The sequence below is a fragment of the Colobus angolensis genome, unplaced genomic scaffold (assembly GCF_000951035.1).
Source record: "Colobus angolensis palliatus isolate OR3802 unplaced genomic scaffold, Cang.pa_1.0 Scaffold259, whole genome shotgun sequence".
Lineage (NCBI taxonomy): Eukaryota > Metazoa > Chordata > Mammalia > Primates > Cercopithecidae > Colobus > Colobus angolensis.
The window spans coordinates 6,180,736-6,191,797 of NW_012115810.1; the positions used below are offsets into that span (position 1 = coordinate 6,180,736).

The following is an 11,062-nucleotide window of genomic DNA, read 5'->3' on the forward strand; positions in this document are numbered from 1 at the left end:
AGTTCAGTTTGGATATCCTGAGTTAAAAGCACCTATGAGTCATCCAAGCAGAAATGTCCAAAAGATTGTCTAAGAGGAGGATGAATTCAGAGAGACCTGGGGGGTCCATTGAAGTGTGGGTGGTGGCTGAAGCCACAGAATTATTGAGGTCTCCCCCAGAAAGGCTGAGCAGACTAAAAGAAAACCACCAAGGATGAACCAGGAACATGAGGGCAGATACAGCAGGACCTAAGAGGAAATTAAAGAAGCAAAAACAAAGCAGTCGAGTATGGTGCAAAGGGGCCGGGCACCATGGTTCATGCCTGTAATCTCAGCATTTTGGGGAGGCCGAGGCAGATGGATCGCTTGAACTCAGGAGTTTGAGACCAGCCTGGGTAACATGGTGAAAACCTGTCTCCACAAAAAATACAAAAAAAAATTAGCCAGGTCTGGTGGCTCACGCCTGTACTCCTAGCTATTTGACGGGCTGAGGTGGGAGCGTCGCTTGAGCCCAAGGAGGCAGAGGTTGCAGTGAGCCGAGATTGTGCCACTGCACTCCAGCCTAGGCAACAGAGTGAGGCTCTTAAACAAAAAAATATGTCACTATGTATTCCTAAGCATTTTCACTTATTCTTCTGAAAGAGAAACAAATGCTGTACTCCCAAGCACTCAATCCCACATCAGTCTATTCTTGGCTCTCGTTTCTCTGTGCTATCACCCTTGAAAAAATGACCAGAATACTCACTTCAACTGCTGCCTCTATGCAGGCAAGTCACAAATCTGTTTCTCCATTCTTTATCTGTGCTACAGAGAAACAACTGTATGGTGCCACATATGGTGTAGCACATATGGTGCTACAGTTACACAACTTCATTTCCAACTTGCTGTCATCAACCCTGGCTACACATACCTCAACATGTCCAAAACTAAACCCATCTTCCTCTCCGTACTTCCAAAACCCACTCACTAGTCTGGGTCCAGGTTCCTGCTGATAAAGCACCATCCTTTCTAGTTCACCAAACTCAAAGCCCCTCCTCCTTCTCATGGCCTCCCTTCCTTGTCTGGTAGACAGCCACACAGGGCTCTGTCTCACCAGTCCCAGCTCCTCGCCATTTGCTTCCACCATTCTGGGGAGGTCCTCACTACCCCTCCAGTGGACTTCAGGCTGAAATCTGTAACGTTAGGCCAGTTAAGTGCAACAGAGTTACCCGGGGCACTTGTTAAGAGGCAGGCTGCTGGACCCCACCCTGGAATTCGGTTCTTTAGGTCTGGGGTACAGCTCTCCTGTTGCAGATGAAGCAGTCCCTGATGGTCCACACTCCCAGGAACCACTGCTATTATACACTCTCCTCCCTCCCTTTCTCAACACTTACATAAATTCTTCTTGAATCTTAACATAAACTAGTGTAACCCTTTTAAAATCTGAACATTTAGGCCTCTGATAAGTAAGTTTGGATGGGAAGGGCTACCACCTGCCAAGGACCTACTGTGCGCCACAGTCTGTCAAGTTCAGTCAAAACAACTCTGCAAAATACACAGCACTGCCCCCAAATTTACAGGGCAATGTTGTAAAAAAAAAAAAACAAAAAACAAAAAACCCAAGACTTTGAAAGTTACACAATTTCTAAATTCCACAATAGATTGGGTTTATATATGTATTAAAAGGGCCCTCTCCTTAGACACACTTTAAAAACCAAATATGATGGAAGAGGGAGACCTATGAAGAAAAAGGAGCATTTCCTTTTCAGAACAGGGCCAAAGGAGGGACCTATGAGGAAACAAAATACAGAATAGCCAGGTCTCAATTTACAGTTCACTGTGGTACAGCACAAAAGTCCATCCATGCTCCCAAGAGCAATTTAACAGAATAAAGAGGGCCAACTGTGGTGGCTCATGCCTGTAATCACGGCACTTTGGGAGGCCAAGGTGGGAGAATGACTTGAGGCCAAGAGTTCAAGACCAGCCTGGGCAACATAGCAAGAGCCCATCTCTACAAAATACAACTTCAGTAGACTCTGCTTTCGTTCACCCGCCTATACCCAAAAAGGTTCTGTATGATTTTTGTAGATCATATCCTTACCTGTTCTAAACTAGTTTTACTTAGGACTAATAAAATTTAGGTCTATATGTGCTATAAAAACAAGGTTGTTTCTTGCCTTTTCTGCCTGTGCAAGAACGATTTCAGCATCAACATCAGAAATCCAGAATTTCTATGTTCACATTATCGTTTATTAAAAAAGAGGGCTCGTGTAAGCCAGCAAATGATCAAGTCCCACAATTGAACACAACTTTTCAAAAATGCTCTGAATTTGAAAGCACTTTCCTGTACAGCAATCCATTTCCTTCTCATAAAAACTCTGAGAGGGCAAGCAGCATGATCCTACTGTCCTTGTCTCAGGCAACCCAGCTAATAGACAGTTCATGGAAGAGCCAGGGCTGGTATCTAGATGAAGCCACAGATGACATGGACCATCAAGAGTCATGTCTTTACCACTGATTATAAGAAAAAATATACATTAACAGATTCAGATATGAACAAGACCAGTTACTGCTACCCAAAGTCAATCTGCTTGCCAGAGATCTACAACAGTGCTGTGGCATTATGGAAACAACTCAAAACAAGGTGGCATGATACCAAAGGCAAAGGTGTTGGGGTCAGGTCAACCAACACCAGCCCGTGTGGTCTAAACCCCAACTATACCATGCTTTCCTGGCCCTGTGCCCCTGGGCCTGGATGTAAGCTCTCTGACCCTAGATTCCTCACTTGTAACAGAGATGACATACCTCAGAATAGCTGTGAAAAATCAGAAATAAAACATGACAAGTTTGTAGGACTATATCTAGCATGAAATGTGTATTACAGAAATGGTCACTAATGTGTTGTATTATTACACCTGTTTATATAGGCCCAGTGATAAGTTTTAAACATTTACAATTAAATGTTAGTGGTGTGAAGTCCCAAAATTGGAGACAGGTCTCAGTTAATTGAGAAAGTTTATTCTGCCAAGGTTGAGGATGCACACCCTTCAAACAGCCTCAGGAGGTCCTGATGACATGTGCCCAAAGTGGTGAGAGCACAGCTTGGTTTTATACATTTCAGGGAGACAGGAGACATCAATTAGTATATGTAAAATGAACATTGGTTCGGTCTGGAAAGGCAGGATGACTGGAAATGGGGAGGGGGCTGTCAGGTCACAGGTAGGTGGGAGACCAACGGTTGCATTCTTTTGAGTTTCTGATTAGCTTTTCCAAAGGAGGCAATCAGATGTGCATTTATCTCAGTGAGCAGAGGGATTACTTTGAATAGAATGAGAGGCAGGTTTGCCCTAAGTAGTTCCCAGCTTGAATTTTCTTTTAGCTTTAGCGATTTGGGGGCCCAAGATATTTTCCTTTCACAGTGGAATGACTTAAGTTTGCCTTTTCCTTCTTTATTTAGGAAATTAAGATAAAATGTAATCAGCAATTTTAAAATGGGGCTGAGGGAAGGCTGAAGGATGAGTCACAAATTTCTGGCTTGAGTGACAGGGTGGAAAGTAGTGCCAATGACCAAAATGGGAAAAGCAGACAAGCATGGGGTGAGTGGTTTGGAGTGGGGAGCAGGAAGCAGGCAATAACTGGGGGGGAAATGAGTTCAGTTTGGATATCCTGAGTTAAAAGCACCTATGAGTCATCCAAGCAGAAATGTCCAAAAGATTGTCTAAGAGGAGGATGAATTCAGAGAGACCTGGGGGGTCCATTGAAGTGTGGGTGGTGGCTGAAGCCACAGAATTATTGAGGTCTCCCCCAGAAAGGCTGAGCAGACTAAAAGAAAACCACCAAGGATGAACCAGGAACATGAGGGCAGATACAGCAGGACCTAAGAGGAAATTAAAGAAGCAAAAACAAAGCAGTCGAGTATGGTGCAAAGGGGCCGGGCACCATGGTTCATGCCTGTAATCTCAGCATTTTGGGGAGGCCGAGGCAGATGGATCGCTTGAACTCAGGAGTTTGAGACCAGCCTGGGTAACATGGTGAAAACCTGTCTCCACAAAAAATACAAAAAAAAATTAGCCAGGTCTGGTGGCTCACGCCTGTACTCCTAGCTATTTGACGGGCTGAGGTGGGAGCGTCGCTTGAGCCCAAGGAGGCAGAGGTTGCAGTGAGCCGAGATTGTGCCTCTGCACTCCAGCCTAGGTGACAAAGCCAGACCGTATCTCAAAAAAAGGAGAAAAGAATGGTGCATAGGAACCCAGAAGAGAAAGCTTTGATGAGGAGTGATCAGTAGAATCAAATACTACGGGAAAAGTCATGTCAAGGATTAACAAGTGACAACAGGGTTCAATGATAAGAGGCCATCTGGAACATCAACAAGGCAGTTTCCATTGAGGCCAAGGAAACCAGGAGATAGGCCATCTGTAGGGTCAGTCCCTCCTAAATTGTAAAATTCTTCGACTTCAAAACTGAAACTCACCATTCTCCCTCAAACCCACCAAATTCATAAAATGTCAAATAGCAATGAGTTGCAAGGTTTTCTTTCACAGAAAAGGAATTTGCAAAAGAGAGATGCAGTCTAAAACCACAAAACCATTTAACATGATCTTTGCTATTAAGTTCCTATCTACTTTCTAAAGTTGGTCCCAGGTAAGGAGAAAAATTAGCGAATTCTCTGCCAAGCAAAAACTGAAGGCGGGGGGAAAAAACAACTTTCTAAATAAATTTCCTTTCTGATAAATCTCTATGGGCAATACACTTAAATTGCTATTTCAATGTTACTTTGAGAAACGTGTTACCACAGGAAGAAAGGCTTGGTTTCAAGATGCAAATCTCTTGTAAAATTCCATTTAAGCAGATTTCCACCTGGATTTCTCAGTAAGCCTAAACTCTTGTTGAATTTAGCAAATTCCTCTTCCATGTCATTTTTCTTGTTCTTTGTCGTGTTAGAATAGAAAATGCTATCACATGCAATTTTAAGTGAAAAATGTAAAATGGTTTTACAATATGAATTATGGCACAACAGAATGTTTGGGTTGGCAGTGTCAACTGGTTAAACAGGTCAGTGGAATTCAAAAAAGTTCCCCTAAACATCTGCTCGGCTAAGAAAGAGGTTTTTAAGTTTATTCCCCATACAAATATTTTTCAAAAGTTAAATATCTCAAATATTAATGACGATTATAGAATTGTCATTAATATACAGCAAAAAAATTTGAAGGTCTGAGGCTTCTGAAATGTGTTCCTCTAAAAATACTACTCACTCTTTGTATGCATCACTGAATTTAAGCAGGCAATTTCTTCAGATCTTCTGGTAACTAATTTTATGTATCCTTTAAACTCTTTATCATATGTGGCTATCTTAATTTTATTTATTTATGAAGCAGAGTCTCGCTCTGTTGCCCAGGTTGGAGTGCAGTGGTGCAATCTCGGCACACTACAACCTCCGCCTCCCGAGTTCAGGCAATTCTCGTGCCTCAGCCTCCCAAGTAGGTGGGACTACAGGCATGTGCCACTATGCCTGACTAATTTTTTTGTATTTTTAGTACAGACAGGGTTTTGTCATGTTGCTCAGGCTGGTCTTAAACTCCTGAGCTCAGGCAATCTGCCCGCCTCAGCCTCTCAAAGTGCTAGGATTACAGGTGTGAGCCACCGTGCCTGGCCCATATGTGGCTATCTTACTTCATGATATACACTATCACCTCTTGTGGAGCTTTAAAAAAACAACAACAACAACATAGCAGGGACTCCTCCTCCCCCAAATTCTAGTTCAGCACACCTCAAGTGAGTCCCAGTATCCTAATTTTTAAAGCTTCACAGGAATTGCAATATGTACTCCTCTGCCCTGCCCCTGTGGAGAAGCTCTGCCTTTTGGCAGGATCCCCCAAAGTTCTGGGGAGCAATGTGGCCACTGCATTCCTCATGGATAGCAGGGTGTGGCAGAAGAAGTGACTGCAGAAAATGAAATCCTGCTGGCAAGTCACACAAAACAGATGGCAGAGTACAACGGGCACATCTCAGACATTTCAAGAACTCACAGCAATTTGGAAGCTCCTTTAACCTCGACTCCTATTCCCTTGGAGCAGTATTTCCAACACCCACAGAGAAGAGAGCCGGGTCAGTGTCTTTAACGCCCCCAAGCAGTCATTTGGTCCTGGATGTCTTGGGGACTCCTGCTTGCTGCCTCCACTGTGCATGGCTGGGCAGAAATGGCCACAGTCTTCCAAGCTGTGCTCACTTAAGATGGGATTGGAGATGCTATTCTCAGCCAATTCTCTTTCTTAAAGGAGGGAATATCTGAATCCTACTACATTCTACACATTGGAGACAGAATGCAAATAAAAAGATGACTAGAACAAAGATCGTATACATTAGGGGCCTCCAGCCTCACCAAACCTCTTGAAATAGTTTTAAGACAGGGTTTCATGCTGTCTCCCAGGCTGGAGTACAGTGGCGCCATCAGAGCTCACTGTAGCCTCAATCTCCTGGGCTCAAGCGATCCTCCTACCTCAGCCTCCTGAGTAGCTGGGACTACAGTGCATGCCACCATAACCCAGTCATTTTTGTTTTGTTCTGTTTGGTTTGGTAGAGATGAGGTCTCGCTGTGTTGCCCAGGCTGGACTCAAGTGATCCTTCCACCTCAACCTCCCAAAGTGCTGGGATTACAGGCGAGAGCCATCATTCCTGGCATTAAAATAGGCATTTCTGTTTCACAACTTACGCATAAGACTACAGTACAGGGAGAGCTCAGCACATGGTTAGCAAGTTTCCTCAAGTTCCCAAAGCCACACACAACTAGAAAATCGTCCTTGAAACCCAGGTGAAGAAAAGGGATGACAACTCAGAATAAATTAACAGGATAGTCTGTAGAACGGGCATGAAGCAGACCCTATGCCAGCTTTAACTGACATGACCCTAAAAAGCCAACGTATGAAGGGCATTTGAGGTAAGGCAGCCTGTAAACATTCCCTTATTTGTCTGTCTTCTAGGAGCTATAAGGAGCCTTGTCATTAAACTTTATGAAATTTTTCATGGGGAGTGAGGGTAGGAGAATGAAAATGATACAGATTAGACAGCCAGTCTGACTTTATTAAAAATGTGAAAATTTTATCAGTTATACTTCTGATAACTGTACTTAAACTGTAAATAAAGATAGTAAGCCATTCAGTCAACATATATTAAATGTTTTCAATGGAAAAGTACTATGCTAGACATCATAACAAAGGGACCCACCATTCTAAAATGGGCACAAGTCAATAATCTTAGAAAAGCTTCAAAAGAGCGTACTAAAGCACAGATGTTATTAGTAAGAGTGCTTTAACACAGTAAGATAACGATTTAAGTTTCTCTGAAGAAATCTGATTTACTTTCAAAGCCCGCAAAATTTTCCAAAAATAACATATCTTGAATACCTGGCCTGTCCAAGCATGGATTCCCTATGAGCACATCCCTGGTCTCAACTCTCCTTACTCCACACGCCACTTGCTTGCAACAAAGAGTAGTTGTCTCCCTCACTCAGGGGTGCCCATAAGTTCCTCCAAACAAGCTGACCATAGAAAGCTGGCAAGAGAACTGGAAAAAAGAAAACCTGTCAGCACTCTTCCCTATGAGACAAGAGGCACAGAGTTTATAAACACCAGCTCTGACGTCCCTGAAAATTCCAAAGCAGCAGTAATGGAGAAAAAGACATCACATGTACATACTGTCAAGCCCAGTAAAAGCAGAGTGACCAGGGGGTTGGCAAAAACAAGAGAATTCATTCCTTCCTCAGATGCTCACTGTCCAAGCTGAGGCAGGACATCAACTGAGAAGCACCTGCTCTTAAGCAAGGTACTAGATGCACCCGGTTTACCACCACTATCTCAGGTGTTCTCTTTATGTGAAACTAACAGGTTTACAGCCCAGTCCACAATGAAATGTTTTAAAAGTTTAAGATAACGTGCCAAGAACCACTCTCAAACCCTTAGCGTGCTGAAGTCCCCCTAAGCACCTCCTTCCCCTATCTCCTGCATCACCCTCAGAAGTTCCAGGTTTCTAAAAAATGCACCATTCCCAAACACACCACTCAACTTCACACCTTTGCTCTTTCTCTTCCCTCAACCTGAAACCCTCTCTGTCACTCTGGAAATTAGTCATCCTCCAGGTACAGCTCAAATATCACCTGCATGTCCACGCCAACACCCCCCACCCCACCACCACCACCCAGAGTCTTGCCAGCCCTTTCTCTATGCTTGGAACACCTGGCTGGCCTCTGAGTTGCAGCACTGGCTTTGTTCCGCCCGAACTCCCTTCCTACCAGTTTCTCCAGGGCTGGTCTTCCCTCACCCACCACCTTCCCACTCTCATTCTCATCACAAGCAGAAGCAGATGCTCCATGCATGCTTGCTCATTGAAAGATTCCAACAAGGACCTCCTGTGACTGATCCAGAGCCTATCTCGCTGGGAAATGTCCTTTTTACTGCTACACCTTTCCTGGAAAACATTCTTTTTCAAGGGTGCTCTCCGTGTTCAAACACACCACCAACCAGGCTCCTGCCCAAGTCAATCCTGCTGGGCTTCACTGCCAGAAAGAATGGGATCATGTGCAGTCACGTTTGGGCCAAAAAAACCACCTTGGCAGGGCACCAGGGTGCTAATAGGTTTGTGCATGCCGAGGCTGGATGGAGGCCTCTCCTCTGCCTAAGTCTGTTTAAAGAGGAGCTCCAGAAGACCTGCTGCCTTCCCCACCAGGACTTCAAAGATGACAATGGAGAATAGGAGTTTTTCTCTGGAAGGAAACAGGGAGTAATACAGGAGATGGGTTCAGCCTTTCCCTGACTTCAGGGTCAGCTGAGATCTCATTTGAGCCAAGTGCAGAGGAGAATCCTATGTGAACCAGGCGGTCACCCCCACATCAAATGCCTAATGTTTCCTCAAAAAAAGCCTCAACTCAAACATGCGGTAGGGTTCCAAGATGGCCGAATAGGAACAGCTCCAGTCTGCAGCTCCCAGCGTGACCGACACAGAAGATAGGTGATTTCTGCATTTCCAATTGAGGTTCCTGGTTCATCTCATTGGGACTGGGTAGACAGTGGATGCAGCCCACAGAGGGTGAGCCGAAGCAGGCCAGGGTGTCACCTCACCCAGGAAGCTCAAGGGGTTGGGGAATTCCCTTTCCTAGCCAAAGGAAGCCATGATAGACTGTAGCTGGAAAATCAGGACACTCCCACCCTAATACAGCACTTTTCCAACAGTCCTAGCAAACGGCACACCAGGAGATTATATCCCGTGCCAAGATCAGTGGGTCCCACTCCCACAGAGCCTTGCTCACTGCTGTGCAGCAGTCAGAGATAGAGCTGCAAGGCGGCAGCTTAGTTGAGGGAGGGGCGTCCGCCATTGCTGAGGCTTGAGTAGGTAAACAAAGCAGCAAGGAAACTCAAACTGGGTGGAGCCCACCATAGCTCAATGAGGCCTGCCTGCTTCTATAGACTCCATCTCTGGGGGCAGGGCACAGCTGAACAAAAGGCAGCAGAAACTTCTGCAGACTTAAACGTCCCTGTCTGACAGCTCTGAAGAGAGCAGTGGTTCTCCCAGTATGGTGTTTGAGCTCTGAAAACAGACAGACTGCCTCCTCAAGTGGGTCCCTGACCCCTGTGTAGCCTAACTGGCAGACACCTCCCAGTAGGGGTCAACTGACACCTCATAGAGCCAGGTGCCCCTCTGAGATGAAGCTTCTAGAGGAAGGATCAGGCAGCAGTATTTGCTGTTCTGCAATATTTGCTGTTCTGCAGCCTCTGCTGGTGATACCCAGGCAAACAGGGTCTGGAGTGGAACTCCAGCAAACTCCAACAGACCTGGAGCTGAGGGACCTGACTCTCAGAAGGAAAACTACAAAACAGAAAGGAATAGCATCAACATCAACAAAAAGGACATCCACACCAAAACCCCATCTGTAGGTCACCATCATCAAAGACCAAAGGTAGATAAACCACAAAAATGGTGAGAAACCAGAGCAGAAAAGCTGAAAATCATAAAAACCAGAGCACTTCTTCTCCTTTAAAGGATCGCAGCTCCTTGCCAGCAAAGGAAAAAAGCTGGACGGAGAATGACTTTGACGAGTTGACAGAAGTAGGCTTCACAAAGTCGGTAATAACAAACTTCTCCAAGCTAAAGGAGGATGTTTGAACCCATCGCAAGGAAGCTAAAATCCCTGAAAAAAGATTAGATGAATGGCTAACTAGAATAACCAGTATAGAGAAGACCTTAAATGACCTGATGGAGCTGCAAATCATGGCATGAGAACTACATGACTCATGCACAAGCTTCAGTAGCCGATTTGATCAAGTGGAAGAAAGGGTATCAGTGATTGAAGATCAAATGAATGAAACGAAGTGAGAAGAGAAGTTTAGAGAAAAAAGAGTAAAAAGAAACGAACAAAGCCTCCAAGAAATATGGGACTATGTGAAAAGACCAAATCTACGTTTCATTGGTATACCTAAAAGTTACGGGGAGAATGTAACCAAGCTGGAGAACACTGTGCAGGATATTATCCAGGAGAACTTCCCCAACCTAGGAAGGCAGGCCAACATTCAAATCAGGAAATACAGAGAACATCACAAAGATACTCCTTGAGAAGAGCAACCCAAAGGCTCAAAACAAAGGGATGGAGGAAGATCTACCAAGCAAATGGAAAGCAAAAAAAAAACAAGCAGGGGTTGCAATCCTAGTCTCTGATAAAACAGACTTTAAACCAACAAAGATCAAAAGAGACAAAGAAGGCTATCACATAATGGTAAAGGGATCAATTCAACAGGAAGAGCTAACTACCCTAAATATACATGCAACCAATACAGGAGCACCCAGATTCATAAAGCAAGTCCTTAGAGACCTACAAAGAGACTTAAGACTCCCACACAATAATAATGGGAGACTTTAACACCCCACTGTCAATATTAGATCAATGAGACAGAAGGTTAACAAGGATATCCAGGACTTGAACTCAGCTCTGCACCAAGCCGACCTAATAGACATCTACAGAACTCTCCATCCCAAATCAAAAGAATATACATTCTTCTCAGTACATCGCACTTATTCCAAAATTGACCACATAGTTGGAAGTAAAGCACTCCTCAGCAAA

General features: G+C 44.5%; 1 protein-coding gene across 2 annotated transcripts in view; it reads right to left on the reverse strand.

Annotated features, from left to right (window-relative positions):
• TANC1 (tetratricopeptide repeat, ankyrin repeat and coiled-coil containing 1) overlaps nt 1–11,062 on the reverse strand; it is a 273,934-nt gene that overhangs the window by 189,187 nt on the left and 73,685 nt on the right. The window lies entirely within an intron of this gene.